At 41.8% G+C, this 23,446-nt stretch overlaps 1 protein-coding gene across 2 annotated transcripts in view; it reads right to left on the bottom strand.

The window, feature by feature from the left end:
* Nucleotides 1-20,019, bottom strand: part of LOC119657996 — a 124,473-nt gene extending 104,454 nt beyond the window's left edge. Inside the window, exon 1 of one of the 2 annotated variants that reach the window (XM_038065214.1) lies at nt 19,094-20,019. The gene's annotated coding sequence lies outside the window, so the exon portion shown is untranslated. The remainder of the gene's footprint in view (nt 1-19,093) is intronic. The other variant, XM_038065215.1, reaches the window with a different exon arrangement.
* Between the last annotated feature and the right edge of the window lie 3,427 nt (nt 20,020-23,446).

The raw sequence follows: 23,446 nt of genomic DNA, 5'->3' as shown, positions 1-23,446 counted from the left end.
TTTATTTTCAATTTCCGTTTATATTTTGGTTCTTTAGCACGACTTTTGTTTTATTGCAAGCTTTGTAGTCAATTGGATGAACAGTTTTCGATATTGCAAGCGAAATTACATTACGTGGGCAGGTAGCATGAACAAGGTTGGTTAAAACTGATCAGGCTAAGTTTCCGACCTCCTCTGGGAGTAATCTCCATAAAAAGACAAATGGTAAAGTTTAAGGAATTTTTAAGAAAAACCTTCAAAAACTATGTGGTTTTTATAATCGTAACTTTGATGTTTTTAATATCAAAGAAAAGGTATTCTAGCTAATAATTAAAGGCCAATTAGCGCATTTGTGGCAAAATAAGATGGCTGTATTATTCAACGGTTTGCGTTTCCTATATTTTTACTTTATCACTCATTTTTAAAATTTTGTGTAAAACAAAACGTTATTAAAATCGGTTTACTGTCTGTCTGTCCGTCACACGCATTTTTCTCGGTGACTGTAGCAGCGATTGACACTAAATTTGGTGAAAAGGTAATAACTGTGAACACTCACGCGTACAATGAGTTACGTGCTTTTACGTCAAATTTAAGGGGGGTCCCTATATATGCAAAAGAGGGGTGTAAATTTCTTTTCACCAAATATAGTCGTGTGGGGTATCAAATAAAGGTCTCGTTTAGTATTTCCCAAAGTTGGATATAGCTTTGACATTTGAAAGTGATCATTTATTTAACGGGGCCATTCTCAGAAACTGCCCAACCAAAAAATCTGAAAAAAAGCAAGAAGCTGGCACTATATGGTTAATAATAGTATATTACTATAATTTTTAATAATTGGCCGGCTTTAAGGTCATCCTAGCACCCTGGAAATCACAGTATTATTAACAAAGTTATAATACTTCAAAGTTGTAATTTCTTTGGAAATTCAAGATTTTGAATGTCAATATCACCCGAAAATGAATATTCTCACATAATATATGCGTATATTACGTGTTACGTACTAATGGGACAAATTCACACTCAAATGTCTTTATGAAAGAAATACATAAAACCTTTCATACCTGAAGCGTCCAACTTCCGGTTTTTCTACTTGTTCTTTACTATTATAGTTAACTCTGTTCCCACGTTGGTTTCACAACATGTCTGATAATAGCTGGTCAACAATTCAGTGATTGATGATTCTAATATATCCAGAATAGGAAATTTAATTGTAGCACCTTTTCCTTACCGAATTGTAGCCGAAGCTACCATCCTAATTTTCTGCATATTATAGTTTAGGGGGCAGTGTCTCGTTAGAAGCCCTACTAGGGTTTTCATGTCTTACTTCTTAAGGGGCAACAAAAATGCCGCTCTAGCGGCCCCACGTTATTTCACAAAGATTTTCGCCAGCCGAAAAAGGTCAAATTTATCCAATCGGCTTGCAATTTCACCCCACAGTAAACTTGTCAGTGGATAGTCGGATGCCAAGAGCTGACTCTGGCTCCTCCATTGTGGATCCCGACTTTTTCCGAGTCAGTCTGTTAGCTTCCTCACTACCAGAAATTTTTCGATGCCCTGGCACCCACATTAGGAATGTTTCATTTAGTCGGTCAGCAACAACTGTTTATGTTCAAAGCTGATATCGCTGACCGACTCGGAACAAATTGGAATGGTGCGACCCCGCGATTTTTGTCGCAAGTATTCTTCTGCTGCCAATGAGACTGTATACATTTGCGCCTGGAATATGGTCGTCATTTTGCCGAGGGGTCAGGTCAACTCCATAATCGAATTTCTCGAGAATACCCTTGTGCCAAATCCGTCTTCCATGACTGACCCGTCGGTGAAGATTACTATGCCCGTAATCCCAAAAGACTCGTGGCAATTGATCGGCCGGTTTGGTGATTACGGTAGAGTAATATATGCCTTTTGAAAGACGAATCTGGAAACCACATGGCTACCGTTTCACCTCCAAATGAATGGGTAGTCAATTTAGGATAGCTTCGTGTGCCGCAGTCGGCAATGTACTCATTGCTCCAATAATACTTAGACAAACGAGCCCCTGAATCTACGATAGCAGCATCCTGCTGTTAGTAAAGTTCAGTCTCGGCCACCAGACGATACAGGCATACATCAAAATGGGTCTTAGTGCGGATGTATAAATCCAACGAATCCGTGGTAGTGAAAAGCCACATTTCTTACCGATCGCAATCCTACAGCACCAGAGCAATCTGCAGTATTTCTAATTTTGTTCCCGGATATGATGCTTCTATGTTAGCTTGTAGTCGAGATGTATTCCTAAATACTTGATATTTTGTACCAGCTGGATTTCCGTCCCAGCTAAAGCGGGTAGCGCCCACCTAAAATTCCTAGTGAACATAACTAGTCCAGTCTTCCTAGCGTCCACCGTGAGTCCGTTGAGAGAAATCAGAGAAATCAACTGCAGATTTCATACAGAGTTGCAGCGGAGTGGTCACATACTGTGTCCGCAAACTTGCCGCAGACCTTTGTGTCCTCCAGGAGCATAGCAGACGCATCTTACCTCAACACACTTCTGACCCATCAGTATGTGATTTGTTCAGCATGTGAAACATCCAACTGATTATCAGCGGATCGATTCCATGCTGTTTTGCCGCATCACAAATTACCGCGAATGAGGCATAGTTATGGCATAGACGATGATGATGATGAGGCATAGTTAAAATGCGCTTAAGAGGTATTCTTTTCTGGACATCTTCTTTTCAATTTTTGCTGTGAGCTCATGGAGTGCTGCCTTCGTGGATTTGCCATTCTGATAGATTTGTTGCATGCCGTAAAATGGCCATTTAGGAATGTATGTATTCCTTTTAGTAGAAAGGACGTTAGACTGATCGGTCCGTGTAGGTGGTTCGGGAACATATATCACCTGACACATCACTGTATTATTAGCACAGAAATGATACCATCGGGACCTGCAGACAGCATCCAAGGAACGAGCGTCAAATGAGGATACAACTCTTCTCAGATTTTTCCGCCCTCGATCACGACGCCTGGGTTAGCGAGCTTAAGGTTTATTACAATTTTATTATATTACAATCGATTCAGTATCTGTCCGGCCGCCTATCTACCACGCCCAATTTATTCGAAAACCACTTACCGTGAAATGTTGTATAATATGAAGTTTATGAAACCCTTTATATACAGGAGGTGACATCAGTTTCTGTTGTGTTGAAGCGGAACTTCGCGCAAACAGGAAAGAGGGTTGTGATTTTTTTTTAGTAAATGAAACGGCTCAGTAGAAAACTGCCATAATTTTCAACATCAATTGGAAGCTATAAAATGTGGTTTCTTAAAACCTATCCGACTAAAACTTCAAGGTCTCAAGATATCGATTCCAACATGGTTGGCTCCTAGACGGCGGACCAGGTGACCATTTTTATTTCCAGTTTCTTTTTTTGTTTTAGTTAATTTCGAAGCAGATTCATATAATGTGGCGTGACACTACAAAGTTTTGGGAAATATTGGAAAATTATAGTGGCTTAGTGCGAATTTTCTTCATATTAACGTCACATATCTAAGATAAAAATCTGTTCAAACAAATAGAGCAACTGCAGAGTTAAAGCTCACTAAGCAGAACATAAAACTTTTCATACCTAAAGCGCCAACTTTCGAATTCTCGGTTTATTGTATTTCGCTCGAGTCGTATCGCTTTTATGGCGAAATCGGTGAATGCTTATGTTTTCATGCCCATCCCCTCCAGTGCAAGTTCAGATGCACCTCAATTAAGTCACATGAAAAAAGGTATAGTTTAGTAATTGGCAAGTGAAAGGACGACGCAGATCCTATTTTTCCACAAACATCCATACATACGGATGATAACCCGTTTTTGGTGATTTGAGGATATAGTTGTGAAGACAGCCTTAATCCAAAGTACTCTTTATATTTCATTCTTCTTCTTTTTCTTCAGTCTTTGCCCGTTCACAAACGAGTTCGGCTCGTCGTGATCGGTTTCGCCATTTGGCTCTATCGAATGCCTGATCTGGGTGCAATCTCTTTATATTTCATTACTTGGGGTTGTAGGTAGGGGTAGGGGTTATTGACGAACTATGTCCCACATTGGTGGTATGTTTACTCTTTCTGTTCCTTCTCCACTTCCTCTACAGGTGCCCAAGGCTCTATTCCAGGTCTCCTACTATTTCTACTTTTTATTGACTATCTTCTCTCGTTTCCAACGAGCCCGTGATTCCTTTACACAGACGACCTTAAGAGATTTACCTCTGTTTCATCAGCGCTCTACTATACTCCCGTGTCGTCCAACTTAGAAATCCTGGAATATTGTGGCTCATTCAACAAGCTAGTAATAAATGTCTTCCAATGTGTTACTCATTTAAATTCTTTGAAAATTTTCCTACTATCTTGGTGAACAAGCTCTATAACTTCTCAGAACCTTTCGGCGACAAGCGCAATTCTCACTCCGTAGAAACCATCAACCACGTTTCTAAAATTTCAAGTTTCATTCTACGCTTATCCTCCGAGATTACCTCAATGCAGCCCTATTCAGAACTTTTCAACTTCCTTGTTAGAAACACCTCGAATATTTCTTTGTAATTTGGTTTCTCCCCCGCAAATGAATGGATGAAAGGAGTATCACACCATCGTGTGGAAAGATAAGTAAATGCCTACCAAAGCGAGGAAACCACTGCAGGAAATTGAAGAAATCAACCGAAGGGCAAACCTCCAAAGGTCGAAAGAGTTTCACCTTAAGGAGAACGGAATAGTCTAGTAAAGTAGCTGAAGCTGTTCGCAAAAAGTAGATGACCCCATGGTCTATAACAGAAGATCTAGAAGCCCTGGAGAAAAGTAGTTTTCCAGAAAGGGAAAGGAGTGGAGAATATGCTGAGGAACTATAAATGAGGGCTAGTGTTGATTGCTACTCTTGAGGTAATTCAAATTCCGTATTATGCAGATGGAAGTACGGTACGGGACTATCGGAGCAGTGCGAGCAGTACAAGGTGCGGGGTGTAGAATAAAATCCTTACTGTAAGGGGTCTATATCAATCACTGAGAAGCTTTGTAGGAGTAAATCTCACAGGTTATCGACGACTAAAATATTGATGTTGTCAACCAAGTATGGATGTTATGCTTAGGTCAAAGATGAAACAGGTCGCGCAATACTATGTACGTTCAGAGAACAAGCTTTTCAGGACATCATGAAACCTTCTCAAGATGAAAGGAATTCTCATATTCAGCTTTTGTTTTATCTCTAGCGCAACTTTCGAAGAATATGAGAGATGCTGAGGATTCCAGGTAGTGCTGAATGCTGAAGGATATATTCAAAAGTAGTATCCGCCGATTTAACGCGTCGGCTTTTAAATGGAACAGTCGAACGACAAATGTTAGCGGGCGTGCTCTGCTCGAATAATAGGTGGAGTTGGATGTGGTGTTCGTGAGCCTAAGCCTAAAATCTATTTTGGACGAGACATACCAGATAACTGTAAGAATGGTTAGTGCTGCTGGGCATGTTAGAAAGCACTATCCCCTCAGCGAACACCGGGCAATCTGCATACAAATCACGGGCCGAAAAAGGTGTCTAAGTATTGCCGGCCAATTATCCGGATGGATGGTATCTAGGTAAATAAATGACTGGAAGATCCATTATGGAGCAGACGATCATGAAAACAACTATCTACATCAGATTTTTCCCCAATTGCTGGAAAACAAAATAGCCTTCGTTTTGAGAATGAAGAGGGGTCCTAAGTCCGCATCAACTTAATGCAGGACCGGACCAATTGAGGAGCAACTTACTCCTTCTTTTCTAGTCCACGGACCCCTCGCTGGGCTTGCACCCAAACAGCCCAGCGAGGGGTCCGTGGACTAGAAAAGAAGGAGTAAGTTGCTCCTCAATTGGTCCGGTCCTGCATTAAGTTGATGCGGACTTAGGACCCCTCTTCATTCTCAAAACGAATATTTCAGCCATGGCCAGCTTTGGTCAGCAAGGCGGATTTGCGCTCAATATAATTCGTAGGCATGTCGTGTTTTACGAATTATATAAAGGAGCATTCAACATCTGCGAGCCGCTACGGTCACGCTGCTCCCAGGGCAGAGGTGAGGCAGCGTCTGACGATTTGCCTCTGTCCTGGTAAGAAACCGTAAAGCCGCCGTCACTTCACTTTTTTTTTTTTTTTTTCAAAATAGCCTGTTTGAAGAATTTAAATATACATTTTGACGAGAATTTAATTATTGGAACTCTGAAGTCAACATTAACACTCTGATCATGCCGTGCGCCAAATCTACACCAAAACGTAGATGGGTGTATGGCTTTCACCCTAATATGCGGCTATGGACTGCAGAATGTAAAATTTTCACATGTTAGCTTCTCCAATACATTCATTCCAATTGTTTAATTACTATTTCGACATCCTCTTGCTTTCACTTCATTATTAAATGCAATCTTAACGCTTGTTTCTGATTAAAGCGAATCTAGTGGTACTGTTGTTGGGTAGATTCTGGTTTAATTCAGGGCGGCCGGTGCTTTGCTGGACGAGGAGTTGAGCTGCTGGGGCTCTTTTTTAAACCGTTTATAATATCAATTGTCTTAAACCGACTGAGGTTTAATTTTTAAAGCCCCGGAAAGTTAAGAGGGGTTTCCTGAGTGATGGTTTCCAGAAATCGACTCTTTTATAATTATTCATAAAGTAGAATGTGTTGAAAGTATAGTGCAGCACTTTTGTTCGCGACCTTCAATGAAAAATAGACGCGATTTTTGAAGATTTATTTTTACAATTCTGCCATTTTAATATTTAGTAAGATAAAATTATAATCGTGGATTGGACGATAGAGGCAAGTGTACATAATGAGAAAACGTTTAAATTTTTGTTTGTGGATTACTACAGACGAGATGTGCTTCCCACTAGCCGATCACTGTTTTTAGAGAAGGCCAATTTGACCGTAAGAAACAAATGCAAACGATTATCAAATTTGTGACAGTTTTTTATCATTATTTAAGACCCCAATAATAACAGATAAAAAGATTTAAAAGATAATATTGATTTTGTAATGAATTTTGCGATTGGAGACGACCAAGAGGGGAGAGATATCCCAAATCCTAAAAAGAAAAGAGAGTTGGTAAATTTGACCGTGCTGGTCCGTGGTCTCATGTGTTATTAACAAAACTTCATGTGTCCTTTAACCATAGGTTCCCACTGACTCCTGAAAAATAATCAACCAACACGTAACTTCGCGTGCACCTACCGAATAATCAAGGCGCAAGCTAAATTAAAATTGAAGCCCAAAAAAAAATTACGGCTAGACTGCACGCGTGGAGCCGGAAAACTCTGGACCCGAGTGTCGCGATCGGGAGGGAAAATCCACGAAGTATCGCATCCACAAGCGATGCTTCTACTCCCTCAGATGTATTGTAAGGAGTCGCTTATGAGGTTTTCTTCCTAACTTGACATCTTGATCATTGGAGTATTATTTAGTGTGAGAATTACGGGGTTAAAGAGGGGGCAGAGAGAAAGAAATCCTCAAATCAGAAAAAAATAGCTGAGCTGGAATTCATGTCATATATATTCAAAACCGAAGAAAAAAGACGGAGAAAAATTATAAAAGTAATAAATGATATCAGGTGTAAAATGCACTACCAAAAATAATCGTCAGGGAACATGCCCCAATGGAAGTCGTTGCGGGAATTAGTGACCGAGATTCGATGGAATCAATAACGCATGCCGCACTCCAGGCAACACTCCCAGTACACCCTGAAGCATTCTCCTTCACTGAAATCTCTAGCTGAAATCTCTGCCGAGGTTTGGGACGAATGTCAAAGAGGGAATTTTCGAAAATAGATCCTTTGCGTAGACCAGGTATTCCCAGGCTCTATGAATCTTCAGCAACTCCGACAATCCTATTTTAAATCAATAATTAGATTGCATCACGACTATGTGCTTATATGCCATTCCTGCAATTACAATCACTTGTGTATTGCGGTGCACAATCAGAAGGATCGCTTTCGCGTTATGGGTTTGAATGAACGAAGGGACCACCACGGAAAATTTATCAAGAAAATCGACATGAATCACTTCGATAGGACATTGCTAGGCTGACTCAAATTAGCACTGGTAATACCAACAGACGGTAGTCTAAGGGTAGTGTAGGTCCCAGGGCGAAACGTGAATTGGTACAGACGATGGAGCATAAAACCTGGGAAACACCGGTTGGGTAGGATTGGCAATCCTACATGGAAAAAAACTTGTTGCGAAGCCGCAACCGGAGCCTCTGACTGGATGGATTTTACAACGACAAACCCGGTAACGCCAAAGGAATAACGATTTGCGCATTTTCTCATAGAGCGTGGGCTCCCTGTACAGAGATGAAGCTGCCAAGCCGACACCCTGTTCCAATATAGTGCTGATGTAACAGCATAACAGGAGATGCGTTGGGCAGGGGCCGGTTTCCTGGAGAAGAGTCACTACACCATATATTATAGTGGCCATCCAGTAAACCATGTGCTCGGAGTAGGTTACTTGGTCAGCCAGAAAATGAAACCTGTTGTTATCGGCTTTGTAAACACAAGCGAACGGTTATGCGCTCTGCGCTTCCGAGGCAAATTTAGAAATATGAGCGTCATTAACGTTCATGCCCCTACAGAGGAGACTGCAGAGTCGGAGAAGGATACCTTCTACGAGGCAATATAACGAACCCTCGAAGCCTGTCCCAGATATGATATCAAAATCATACTTGGGGATTCTAACAGTCAAGTAGGGAAGGAGTCCGTATTCAGGCGATACGTTGGCTCCCATAGCTTACATCAAAATACAAATGGTAACAGTATCACACGAAATGGTTGTTGGAAGTACCTGGTTTGTGCGGAAAGCGGTCCACAAACATACATAGGCCTCTCCAGGCCGGATCACCAAATTGACCACGTGCTGATCGAACGCCGCCACCTCTCAGCCTTGATGAATGTCAGAACATATAGGGGGGCCAATATGGGCTCGGATTACAATCTCGTTGGCATGGTGCTCCGAGCCACTCCCTCTGACAATCAGGTGGGAGTTAACACTGAAGCCATCCACAACACAACCCTCCGCAACACCTATAAGAGGGAAATGGATGCCGCAATAATCGCAGTGAACAGACATCCTGGAGATGAAGCATCAATAAATGATCTTCACAATCACCTGAAGAACGTTATCATAAATACGGCCACAAACATACTTGGCCCCAGTTGCAAAAAAAATCGGAATACCTGCTTTGTCGATGAATGTAAGCTAACTACGCAACGGAAGAATGCTGCATACCTTGTAATGCTGCATTCTCAGAGAACGCGCGGATACTTATCACGAACTCTAGCGAGCGAAGAAGCAACTTCACAGACGGCAAAAAGGAAGCCTGGGAGAACCAACAGGTCTGTGAACTTGAAAAGTACAGGGAGCAACCGCATCAGGCGCGGAAGTTTTACCAACAAGTCAGCAGGATGAAGTCTTATACACCTCGATGTTCATCCTGCCGACGCAAAGAGGGAAATTTGATTTCCGACAGAATGGGCATATTGGAGCGATGGGTTGAGCACTTTAATGAACTACTGAACAACCAGAACATCGGCGAGTTGGCGGTCCCGCCAACTGAAGACGACGGACAAATACTGCCACCACTAAGTATAGAAGGAACATTCCGTGCAATTCATCGACTTAAAAACCATAAGTCGCCAGAAGTCGAGGGAATTACAGCGGAATTGGTTAAATATGGAGGCGACCAATTACACCAAGTGGTTCATCAACTTGTGCTTAAGGTAAGGGACAGCGAATCAATGCCTGACAATTAGCAACCAGGCATTATGTCTCTCATATATAAAAAGGGAGATATCATACAGTGCAACAATTATAAAAGTTGCTCAATTCCACCTATAAGCTATTCTTTCCTATCTTGCTAGGCCAGATAGCCCCATACGCCCAGGGGCTTCACTCCAGGCAAATCAGCAACAGATCAGATTTTCTCCCTCCTGCAAGCGATGGAAAAACTGTTGGAATATGGACACCAATTGCACCATATATTGATCGACTTTAAAGTCGCTTATGATAGCATAGCCAGGGTAAAACTGTGCACAGCCATGAGAGAATTCGGTATCCCGTCGAAATTGATAAGACTGACTAGGCTGACCCTGACCAACAGCACAAAAATAAAAGGATAAAAACAGCAAGATCACTCTCAAGACCATTCGACATCAACAACGGTCTACGATAAGGGGATGCTCTATCGTGCGTCCTCTTTAACCTTTCCCTCGAGAAAGTGATGCTGATATAAATGCAAGAGGTACAATCCTCTTTATGTCCACCCAACTACTGGCCTATGCTGACGATATCGACATCATGGGAAGAACCACCCGAGACGTACAAACTGCCTTCATCCAGATCGAGCAGGCGGGATCTTGGGCTGGTGGCAACGTCAGCACCAAAAACCAACCAACCAACAACATCAAACCGCACTGGTCAAACGAGAAGAATAAAGATAGGAGAATACAACTTTGAGACCGTTGATAATTTCTCCTATCTAGGGTCGAAAATCACAACCGATAACAGCAATGATAATGAAATCCGCGCACGGTTGTTGGTAGCCAAGAAAGCATATTTCGGCTTACAAAAACTGTTCCGCTCGAAACGTCTCACCATAGGGTAAAAGCTCTTACTGTATAAGACAATGATCTTGCCAGTCCTTATATATTCCTCGGAAACTTGGGTTCTTATCAAGAAAAATTGCGAACTCTTGGCCGCGTTCGAGAGAAGAATCCTCAGAAGAATTTTTGTCCCCCTACATGAGGATGGACGATTCCTTAGCCTACATAACGACGATATCATTACCGTCAGGTTGTGGATAAAATCCGGCTCTATAGGTTACGTTGGGCCGTATGGATGAGGAAGATCCAGCCTGGAAAGTCTGTAAGGGCAATATCTATGGTAGAAAAAGAAAACGAGGCAGACCCTGCCTGAGATGGAGCGATGGCGTAGGTCAGGATGCCAGACAGCTTTTAGGGATATCGAGTTGGTGGACCTCGGCGAAAAACCGGCATGTCTGGAGTTCCTTATTACGGCAGGCCTAGACCGAATACCGGTTGTTGCGCCGTTGATGATGATTATTACCAACAGACGGTGTGGAATAAAGTGCAGAGGGCTTATCAGACACGCGTAGTTGAAATTCTGGAGACGCTAAAGAGAAAACTTTGAATCGTATACAGTCGGTTGCGACGGTATGGCAAAAGTCACAAGAGACGTGTCCAGAATGTACAGTACGCGAGGAACTACCAAATCCAAGCAGAGCGTCCAGGCTGGAACGGAAGCAAAAGGACATTGGGATGGACTTTGTGAGTTACTCGCTTAGCATGCTGAGTATGAGGAGGATTGAGGATTACTGCTGAAGGCGCCCACCATGCTACTACGCCGGGCATGCGGATGTTACTGAAGGTTCAACGAGCCATAAGCAGCTCAAAGAACTGAAGGGGCACTAGTCTGGATCGCCCTCAGAGTTTCTAATGAATAAAGTTCACCATTATATACGATCAGTTGGCACATAGTACAAATCAGATCATTAGCCGACGGAATTTCCACCCTTCCTCACTGCGGGAATTATCTACTTTGTCCCTAGGAAGGACACGGTGCAGGACCAACATATAAGTAATAGCTTCTAATAAGTGAAAACATTGTAGAATCTTTAGTCATGCAAAATGTAGGAGTTTTGCAGCATTCCTTTTTCCATCTGACTTGGAATCACTTAAACAGTTATTATTTCTGTCAAAAGATTTTATATTATTCTGAAATGGCATTCATAAATCATTGTTTCGAAGGTCACATTTATTAAAATTTAAAAGATTGGGTCAACAAAACCAAAGTGTGTATTGTTAATATCAGAAAATCAGAAAAGGATACCAGGACGCAATGAAAAATGTATGCAAATGGGATAAGATCAAGGTATTAGTAGAGATCTTAAGTGAAGAACAGAAATCAGGTAAATAACCCTTAAAAGCCGTAGTCAGGGGTCATGAAGTTGGACAAGACAAATAAATCAAAAATCGTCCGAATAGATACACAAAAAGAATAAAATGAAACGTCCTCACCTATTGACTTGACGAATCCCTTAACATTGTCAGTAAAAGTAAGGCCTGAACTCCCAACGATAACTTTGCTGAACAAATAATTCAAAGGGAAATTTATGGCAGGACTCTCATGAAATGTTTATTCCAATAAATTATCTAAGTCAGTTGGCTTTTGTCCGAGCAAATAAAATTTGTTTTACATCAAATCTATTTTTAGGGAAGAACAACGGATATCGCGGTTGCGAGCTTTCCATTGTCTTCCTGGAGAGTGGATTTCCGACGAACAATATCCAGCAAATAGAAAGAGGAAATTCAATGAGGACGTCGTTATTTAAAATGGATAAGATGAATGAATATTTGACTGGCAACCAGATTATTACGGCAGAATGGATAATCCAAAGAAGAGAGACTATCATATTTACGGTAAGTTACCGTGGGATGCTCAACGAGCTTGATGGGGAAGTATAATACCTGGAAGGACATCAAAGAATAATTGGTGATGTGTGGGTAGCCAATAAGAATGAAAAATCAGCTTACGGATAGGTCTCTTGAGATAGATATCTGATATTATGATTTCTGCATTTTCATGTAGTTTGCCTATCAAAACCTCTGGCTGATCAGAGAATAATGATTTTGTGCATAAATGGATAAGAGATTCAATTTACCTGCGGAACTAGATTTAGGTATTTGTTAACGGTTATTATGTTGTTATGAATAATTTTCTCTTCGGTGTGAAAAACAAATAGAGTAGAATCCCGATAATTGGTATCGCCAAGGGACTGATTGTTTAATACGAATTATCGGGATTATCAATTTTCGGGAGTATGAAGTAAAGAAAATCAATTCTGGGGACAAATTTGTACGAATTAGCCGGAAATACGAATAATCGGGATACAAATTATCGGGATTCCACTGAGTAGTTCAATTTGCATTTGAATAATATAGATGTTACCTTTAGGTATATTAAAACTCAAGCGACAGAAATTTATAAGCCAAAATGGTTTGCATAATTAAAAAGTTGCAATTTCTATGTCAAAAACAGTTTAAAATTTGAAGATACTTGATTGCACTTTGTATTATAAGTGTGGCGATCCCGGTCACAAAGACTTGCGCGTTAGAAAGGTTCTGAGTTCTTTGCAAGCTCTGTAGAAAGAAGATAGATTCTCGAGTCACGTAAGTTTCAGAGATGTCCTCTAGGACAGGACTTATTGTACTAAACATCGGTAGCACTCCAAAATTCCGATACCCTGGTTGTGGCCACCATCTCTGATATCACGTTTGCCCGGAGTCCTTAGTGTCAACTTTGCAAAAATGGAAGATACTGGAAGACGGTCAGTGTTCAACGCACACTAGGAATAGTGATGTGGCGAGTTAACAGGTGGATGATTATACATGGATTCTGCTTAGCTTTGAAAAAAATCAGAAGTGGTCGCCCTAATCAAGGAGAAAGTTTATCGTTTCGATCGCTCTCCATGCTGTAGAGCGCAGGAATACCAAGTACAGGACCTCCAATAAAACTGGTATGATGACTGTCAGTGCCGATGATCCACTTAAAACTAAAGGAATTAAATACTTTGGATCAACGCTGATTATAGTTCGCTAATTAAACAATCCGAATCCCACTTAAAAAAAAATCAATGTGGACAGTCTAAGATAATAATATTACTTAATTAAAAGGTTATTATACGAATTTTTACTTAATTTTTAAGGGAATTGTTATGTAAATAAAAATTAGTTATAAGGCATTATTACTAAATTAATAAAATGACGTAAATTGTGACCCCGACGGCAGCACGAAAAGTTGGATCTAAATTTTTTGACGGAGATAGCACCTGAATTGCGTACAGCAGAAACTACATCAAAGGAATCTGAAGCCGTAGTCGTGCAGGAAGAAGTTCACAATGCATCTCTAGAAGGATGCAATTCGACAGTACCGAAAGATGAGGTAGAACAACAAACCTTTTTTTAAAGTAAAATTGATTTACAAGAAAAGTGCAGCAAAGCAAATCCCAAGAAACAAAAAAGAAAAGCAGAAAAAGATGTCCAGTAAAGAGGGTTGTTTACTCCCAGCCAGTTACTTCGGGAAATGAAGCAGTTAGGTGGGGACAAGGTTGGATCAGAGCTTCTGAAGTCCTTGTTATTCCCGAGAGGTGTTGGTCGCGGAGGTGCCTTCTAAGGCCTTCGAAGTGACGGAATTAAGAAGGCAAATGGTCGCGCTTGCAGCCAAAGTGGCCACAATGACGGCGGCGATCAATGCTTTGCATTCGAGAGAGCGGTAGTGAACACGTTCGTCGTCCGCCACAAGAAGAAGTTCAGAAGCCGCGGTCTGCATCGCATCTAAGCGTGTGCTGGTAGGTTGGTGGAGTGGGCTTCTAAATGTATCAGCCCATGCACTTTTTTCGCGAGTTCCCAAAACTAACTTCGCTGGGGGACGGGGCGACGTCTACTCGAAGCGCAGCAACACGTGGTCTTGCAGTGCCTTAGTAGGCACAATTATTTAGTAGACACGGGGTAGAGGTCTCGGTCCATCCAGCCCCCAGACGCCACAAGCTTTTCTCTCAGTGGCTTAAATTAGCGGCAGCAAATTTAACGCGCATCACAACTAACGGCTACATACAAGTAGACGTGAGTCTTGGCTTGTGTTGGATTTTTCATGGCGCTTCATTTTAGCTGACATAAGTGTATATTAGACGTTGACTTCTTGTGCCACTATGGGCTGCTGGTGGATATGCGGCATAGTTCCCTGATAGACACCACAGCTTCACAATTTTCCCTGATGGTCTAAATCTCAGCCTGCCCATCTCTCAGCCTTTTTGAAGACGTTGCCGATGCACGCATTCACTTCTTCGAAAATACCACAACATCACTAGCAAACGTAGTCTATCTGAGCCAGTTGATCATGATTTCAGCACCACACTCACACTACTGGTTCATCAATCTTCTCGAAGTTGCGTTCTTAACCACCCCAGAAACTTGCGGTTGCGCGGAATGAGTTCGACCAACTACTTAACAAGAAAGGAAAACGGTAGCTAAACGTTTCAGGTATGAAAATTTTATATATTTCTTTTATAAAAACATTTGAGTGGATTAGAACCTGCCATGTAAAATATGCATATATTATGTAAGAATATCCACTTTGATATCCAAAGTCTTGAATTTGCACAGAAACCGAAATTTTGATTTATTATAACTTGGTTAGTAATAGTGTGATTTCCACCAAATTTGGCAGAATCATGCTCCATATTATAGTCTACATTGTTGCATTTTGCAAATTTCGTGATGATGAACGAGGATGAAGGGAAATTCCGCAGCCAATTACTAAAAATTATAGTAATATATTATTATTAACTTTCTTTGAACAGACATCGGCGTGGAAGGTATTTCGGAGCATAGGTGCATGGACTGCTGTGAATGAGTATCTGAACCATATCAAGGAAATAATCTCGGGCGAGCGCAATGCTGACCACGTTACCTCCTACAGTGTACTGTAGTCTACCGTTGCCGTCTTGAGTGAAGTGCTCTAACACACTTCAAGGCCCTGATCCAATATGGATTGTTGCGCCAACGATTATTATTATTAGTTTCTGAGAATGGGGCCGTGGAAAAAATGATGACTTTCGACACCCCGCACTCCGCGCCTTTCCAGCAAATGTCAAAATTAAGTACTAATTGGAGTCTTTCATTTGATACCCCACATGACTATATGTAGTGAAAAAAAATACACATCGTTTTTGCATTCGACGTATAGGGATGTAGCTCATTGTATGCGTGAGCGTTCAGAGTTTCCAAATTTTTACCAAATTTGGTGTTAATCGTTATAACCGTTTCCGAGGAAAATGTGTGTGACAGATAGAGAGACAAACAGACGGGCAGACAGTAAACGGACTTTAAAAAGGTTTTGTTTTACACAAAATCTTGAAAATGCAGAATTTCCAACAGCAGTTGGTTTTCTCTACTCCACCTGGTCCCATTATAAACGCCTAAATGCTCAGACGTTTCCGAACCGGTATCCCATACCACCCATCCAAGTCTTTGCACATTATTTGCCAAAATGTCGTGTTTTCTCGATCTTGGATCTCGCCTAGGCCTACCAATCAATCCCCGTAGCTCCCTAAGGTATTGCAAAGACAGCAATTTGCAAACCGTTCGAACTCTTTGAGTTCACGTAGATAAATTTGGGCCAGTGAAATGCGGCGCATATCTCCAAAGATTCAACCACTCTGTACTATGAAACTTGGGCTTCTGTTTCGTCTACTTGTATGGCATTCTAGTCGCATCTTCCACCGAGTCTGAGCATTTGGTAGAGCGCCTAATTCTTAACGTTGAAAAGTGAAGATTGCTCCGGCAGCAGGTGAAATTTCTGGGCCATTCCATCAACCCTGACGGCATACAACCCGACCCAGACAAGGTGCAAGAGATCGCAAGCTTTCCGCTGCCAAATATGATCAAAGACTTTAAAAGGTTCTTGAGTACGGCAAATTTCTACCGTCGATTCCTGGTCAACGCCGCTCACCATCAATCTTTTCTTAACGCCTTCCTGCCTGGTCATAAAACCGAAGAATCGTGGGAGATTGTATGGTTTCCAAGAGCCATCGAAGTGCTTGAAACAAACAAGCAACAGCTGGCAGACGTTACACTTTTGACATTTCCTCAACAAGATGCTTCCCTAGCTGTTTTCGTTGATTCCTCAGAACAGAACAGTGATGTATTCTTCACCAGCTGGTGAACCAAAACTGGAAACCGTTGGGTTTTCTTCTCAAAACAGTTGAACCCCACTCAACGGAATTACAGCGCCTGTGATCGTGACTTTCTAGCGGTGTATTTGAGTATCAAGTATCCGTTTTTTCCTTGAAAGAAGGCCGTTCACCTTGTTCACCGACCATAAGCCTCTAACTTTTGCATTATGGCATTAGCCCGACCAAGCGTTCCCTCGCCAATTTTGGCACTTGGCCTACAACGGCCAGTTTACATCGGACATTTAACATGTGTTTAGTAAAGACAACTTAGTCGCTGATACTTTTTCTGGGATCTCTGAGATCAAATCCTCAGCCAATCTTTTGGCAATCGCTGTTGCCCAGAAAGATGACGCAGTTCTTCAGAGCCTCCAATCGAACTCCAAATACACGTTTAAGGAGTTCCACATCTGCGGCTCACCTTCGCTTTCCGTAAGGAAATGTTTCGGTCGGTGCACGATTTTGTGCTCGCTGGCATTCGGACAACGGGTTTGTTTCCACCAAATATTTCTAGCCGACTATGAACAACATTAACAAGGACGTGAATTTTTGGGCCGGGGGGATATCGAATTGTTGGATCTCGGCGCGAAATCGGGATGTCTGGAATTCCTTATTAAGGCCTAGACCGGATACCGGTTGTTGCGCCGTTGATGATGAATTCTTGGGTCAGAGGCATCCTAAGAAGGAATTATGTGTATTCCCGAAGTCAACAAAACGCTTCCATACCACACATCTTGAGGCACGGCTGCAAGTATTGCCTCACGATCATTGATCGGTTTACGCGAGGCTGCGCGTGCTGAGGCCCTCTATCGAGAATGAATTTTGCACTTTGGCGTTCCTGCCTTAATCATCGCAGACCAGGGAATGCAATTCGAATCCACTCTGTTCTCAGAGCTCGCAAAGCTCTTTGGATTCGAACGGCAGTGGACAACGGCATACTATCCGCAATTGATAGACCAGTAGCTTACTCCAAACTACAATTTTATTTTATTATATATATATTAATATATATCGGGAGCAACTTACTCCCTTCTTCAGTACAAAGCTACTTAGCAAGTAGCAAGTAGCTTTGTACTGAAGAAGGGAGTAAGTTGCTCCCGAAATATATATTAGCAAGTAGCATGCGCCGTTAGTGGTTCGCGCCCCTGGGGAGCTTAAAGTGAAGTGCGTCCATGTTCCAGTGAGGACTGATGGCACTCGAGGTCACTCTAGTCACCGTGCTAGGATCCCAATGAGGTTCTCGAGCGTGGGGGAGCACACGTTCAGTTTGAACGTCGGTGTTAAGCCCAAACAGTCTATATAAGGAGACTGAATACTTTCTCCCAGGAGGCAGATGGCATTGGGAAGAAGCATGAGCGCTGCTTACGGCGTTCGCCACTCAACCGCGGCTGAGGAGCCGGTTGTGAGTTCTCTCGGTTTCAGCTGGGGGGTGAGGTCCTGTGGCAAAATGAACATACTGGCGTTGGCTAAGAAAAAAAAATCAATAAAAATGAGTTATTAGGTATTATTACCAAATTAATAAAATGATTTATAACAACTCCATCTCCGAAAACAGGTGAATGAACAATGAGCTGGTATATCGCTCACAAACTCCTCTAAAGAGTAACCCGCCGTACAAAATTTAGCTTCTTGTCTATCACAAGTAGGTTTTCTGCCAGTTTGTTGGTTTACGTAGTTGATTATCAAGTATCAAAAGATTTTTAAAATTTTAAATTCACAGCTCTGGTAAAAGATAAAAAGAGCAAGGGAAGCTGGGATGGCCGATGCTCTTAATACCAAGCCTTGGGAATGTAAGATGAAGTAAATAAAATTACATTTTTCACTAAATGAACCCAATAAAATTAGTTGTTGTAAAGGATGAGATGTATCCAAGTCAGTAAGCCAAAAAACTTCATAATTAGAAACTAGTTCACTTCGAGTCCGACGCTCTGTTCTCGACCAGCGTTTACCGGATACCACAGTTTATTTCACGAATTACCCAAAATGAACAGAGGCCAATTTATGATTCCTCTCGAGCATTTCTAATCAAACTATCTTACAGAGTCACATGCAAATTCTATCTATTCGTAAACGTAACTGGCTTCAGTCAAAGATTGAATTGGTCCAAAAAACCAGATCGGCTAGAACCAAATGTAGGTCACGTTAGTCCTTTGGGTATATCCTTAACTCCCTCATTTGCTAAAGAGGAGATACCCAACCAAACTTACGAACCCCAATTATCACCAGGGTCTTCCTCAGACTGACAAATCCTGGACTTTTTTTGTACTTAAGTATGAAATCGATATGAACCCAAGCGGGTATAAAAATCCCTGAAAAAATCTCGAACACTTATAAGCTTTACCTTTATTTTCCAATGTTAATGGTCCACATTTTAAAGCTGGCTACTTAAGAAAGATTTTAATGCTTCGCTGATTCTGGCTCCGGCTAAGAAGCTTCCCGTGAACTCTCTTTGTTGCTTCGCACCAGAGGATGTTATGTACATTAGCGAATATCCTTACAGCACGGGAAAGGGGAATGCACGAGCTAGAAACACATGCTTGAGAACGCAATGGCACACTGAAAAGTCGCGACGACGAATAACAACAACAACAGCAACAATAACAGTAGCAATAATAAAAACAGACGCTAGGCGAAGTCGAAGGCTACGAAGCTAGTGAAGACTTTTGGTACACACGGAAATTTGTTTGTGTTGCGCGAGCACCCCTTTCCAAGTTTTTACGGCTGAGAAAGGAGCATGAAAGTTTACTTCCTGGTTCGGCCTCTACCTCGCACGCTGGTAATGTGCTATCATACATCGAATAGAAAATTTTCAAGGACACTTCAAATTATTCGCACACCACCCTAACTGCAACTGATTATTTTTCAACACCTTCTCATTAGCCCGGAAATTCCCGACGGATCCATTTTTGCACTTAATGAAGACCTGACCTATGTGGAGCAAAGCAACTGGGGGATGTTTGCAACAAATTTCAGAAACGAAGCCGCTGAGCTTATTCGACCGACTACACGCTCTTCCGTCCCGAAACTAGCTACTGCTGAATTTCAGTTGGTTAGTATTCCACTCGGCTTTCCGTTGTTCCTGCCAGTACCAAAAGCAAGCTTTCAAGGATGTTCAACAGATTTGGGAGGAAGCAAAAAACAGTGGCTCTGCGCATCTTAGCGGCAACACTGGCTGAATCTCCGTGACCGTGGCGAAAATGGGCAGCTGCTTCAGCGGAGCTTTCCGCAAAAGGATATTTATGTGGTAGCAAGGAGACGTATTTACGCGCCAGGACAGCTATCCACGAAATAACGCATATATCCGCGTACGTCGTACGACCAGTCAACAATAGTCAGATACTAAATGTTATATCTGCTTATGCATATATATCCGATGAGCAAATACTGGGTGAGGGGGTGAGAAAGCACAGGGAATTCTAGTTATGTATTGTAAAATTTTAAAATTAAGAAATTTCTCCGTATTTACATTCCTTTTTCGCAATGTAAACAGCACTTCTAGGACAGAGCTTTAAAGCTGGCTCCATGGACGCAGAACGGAGTACACATCTACGTAGTAAATATTGCCATTGTAATTAGGATTTTAGGGCAAATGGATGTATAATAATGCTCTAATTTGTCACGGCACTGAGGAACGCTAGCGAAGTGGCCACTTTGTTACTATAATTACAGTTCGGCCCTCACGTGGAGAGTACACGAGATTAGAAGGGAGTGATATCAGCCAGAAATGGGAGATATTTAAATTTGATGGTAACTAAGGTACTAAGGGAAGCGGATGATTTACAGAGGATGAAAACGTTGCCTAACGAAGACTGCAGATTAAATCCCCGCGTCATTATCAGCAATTAAAAATTTTAGGAAACCAGCCAGAAAACGTAAAAAAACTCAGTGAATTTCTCCCAGATTTCCTTGTTCTCTGCTTTACCGTAGTAAGGTGGTTCACAAATTATGAGGGGCAACTGTACCCGCCCTACTTTCCTGCTTTAAATAGGGTTATTATAAGTTTTCCTGAGATTTAATATCCTAGAAATTGTATAGCTTCACAAGGTCTTTACTTTTCAATCCTAAGTTTGCCGAAATGGTCAAGGTTTTTTTCAAGAATCTCATTTAACATAATTTAAACAAATCTGTTTCTATGTTTTCTGTATGGGGGTCAAATTAACTTTAGGGTCATGATATTGTCGCATGTTTTGGAGCATTCTTCTAGGTTTTTGCTCTGAACTTAACCATTTACATAAAAGAAGCAATGCGTTGTAGACACATGGATACGAGCTGAGAAGACGCTTGAAATAACTATGGTAGTTTTACTGATAATATATGTTAGCGAAAATAATAATAATAATCGTTGGCGCAACAATCCATATTGGATCAGGGCCTTGAAGTGTGTTAGAGCACTTCATTCAAGACCGTAACGGTACACTAGGAGGCAATGTGGTCAGCATTGCGCTCGCCCGAGATTATTACCCTGATTTAACTCAGGTACTCATTCACAGCTGAGTCGACTGGTATCCGACGTCAAATCACGATGCAAATTCCACTGCCACCAGTGAGATTTGAACCGCGACCTTCCGTATGACAGCCTAGTGCTCTAACCACTGAGCTATCCGGACACAGCGAAAATAACTCCGACCTAAATATGTATAATTATTTTTTGGTGGTGACTTTAGTGAAACGGGGGTCAAGCAGCAGACTGCACGATAGACTGATGCGAAATATAACTCTCTGGCGAACTAACCTATTTCTCTCTGGAGTTGATATCTTACTCTCCAGGAGCCATGAATCCCATCTACCAAAACCACTCTACCATCTAACTACGTGTACATAGTGGCTCAACTGTTAACAAAACACTACGGATTTAGATTGTTGAAAAACGTCTCCCCCAAATCCAGGATGTTATGCGAACCGTGCTCATTAGATATTTTGCAGTTGAGGTCCTGATTGTATTCGAACGGAGTCTCAGTGATACCTGGTCGCCTCAATAATTAAGTTTGACTTAATCGTGCTACGGGAGGCAGGGCTATGGAACGAAGGACCTCCCAACACCAATACTCATGATGCTGCTCAGAAAACAGGGACCAGTAAAAATATGTCTAAAGTCAATACATCACACGTCAGTAAGGAGATTAGCCTCATTAGCGCAGATGCTAAATGGTATCTAGGCTATCCTGAAACCTCAAGAGCCCCTCAAGAACACTCAGGACAAACCTAAGCCTTCACCAACCGAGCCAAGAAAGAGGAGAACGGTAAAGACCAACTCAGAGGGGAATGATTCCAAGAAAACCAAATCGGAACCCAAGGGGGTGGCAATCGTGAATAAGTCATGGGTAAACGTAAGTGACACCTGGGAGAATACTTATACTGGTTGACTGTAGTCCCTCAATTGCCAGGGTGCAAGAAGTGCAGTGCAGAACTGTTGACATGTACTGAGGACGATATTCCAGGTGCACATACGGTGACAGTCTATTTTCGCAAGGCTCTATAAAATTAAAGCCAAAGACAAGACAATATCTTATATCTGTCTGAAGAAAGAAAAAGGGACATTTACCGAGAATAAGGAGGGCACGGTACATTTGCTTCTCAAATCCCGAGATGCTAACACACAGGCAAAAACAACAACGCTCTGCCTGGCACCACAACGGATAGAAGGAACAGCTAAGCTGCTGTTAAAGTACTTAGGGCGGAGGAGGTAAGTAAGAGGGATTCACCATCCTATGAGGATTTAGCGGGAAACTTCACGCAAAACGGTACTCAAACCTCATCGCCGTCGTCGATGCTCTACAGTCCGTTTCGGACCTTCGCCTTGAGGATGTCTCTCCTCCGACCATTTCTATCCATCAATCGCGTCTTTTAATTTCGAAATCCGAGAGTGATGCTCTGCCAAATCTTTGACATAACTCATCGTTGTATCTGATTCGCCATTAATTGTCTTCTCGATTAGCTCCTATGATTCTCCTCAGTAGAAGGTGTTAGGGTTCATATTCCACATGCGTGGAATAGATATGTCTTATTATCATTTTCTATACTCGGGGCTTTGACTTGCTACGGTCCTGGTTTTTATAATCGGCAGGAACGACTAGAAGGCTCTGTTTGCGAGCTGAATTCTGTGTTTTATTTTATTCATTTCATTTCCATCTTTCCTTGGTTGTATACCTTTGTATTTGTTAATCTTTGTATTTTGTCTGATGGACGTCATTTTTGTCGTTTGCATCATAATTTTCGTTAATTCGCAGACTAACTTCGTTTTTTGTTTCGTCGGGGTCAACAAAAATCTCTTTTGTTGATGTGAAAAATCGCGTCATGATGTTTATATTGTCCGCATATGCGACAATTTGGCAGGACTTTTGTAAAGCTATTATCAGCTTACCGGCCGCTTTTAGAAGAGTCTTATGCTACACCTCGCAATTTTTTAATTTTTTTGCTTTAATTAGCTGCTCGTTGGAGACTTTCATAATTTTTTCTCTTCATCCTTGTGTTTCGCTCTAAGTATTATCTGTTTGAGTTTTTTTTCTTGTCAACCGCTTCCTGGCATTCATCATCAAACCAATTATTTCTCCGGCGCCGAGATTCATTTCGGACCACTTCTTCCGCTGTAACTTACGTTACCTACTTAATAGTTTTCCACTTTTGAATGTCCATCTAACCTCGGTTATCTAGCAACCATTTCAGTTCGTTCCCTGATCTGCTAGAGCCCTGAGCT

The sequence above is a fragment of the Hermetia illucens genome, chromosome 5, assembly GCF_905115235.1.
Source record: "Hermetia illucens chromosome 5, iHerIll2.2.curated.20191125, whole genome shotgun sequence".
Taxonomy (NCBI): Eukaryota; Metazoa; Arthropoda; class Insecta; order Diptera; family Stratiomyidae; genus Hermetia; species Hermetia illucens.
Note: the sequence above shows the minus strand (reverse complement) of the source record. Positions and strands in the feature narration are given on the sequence as shown.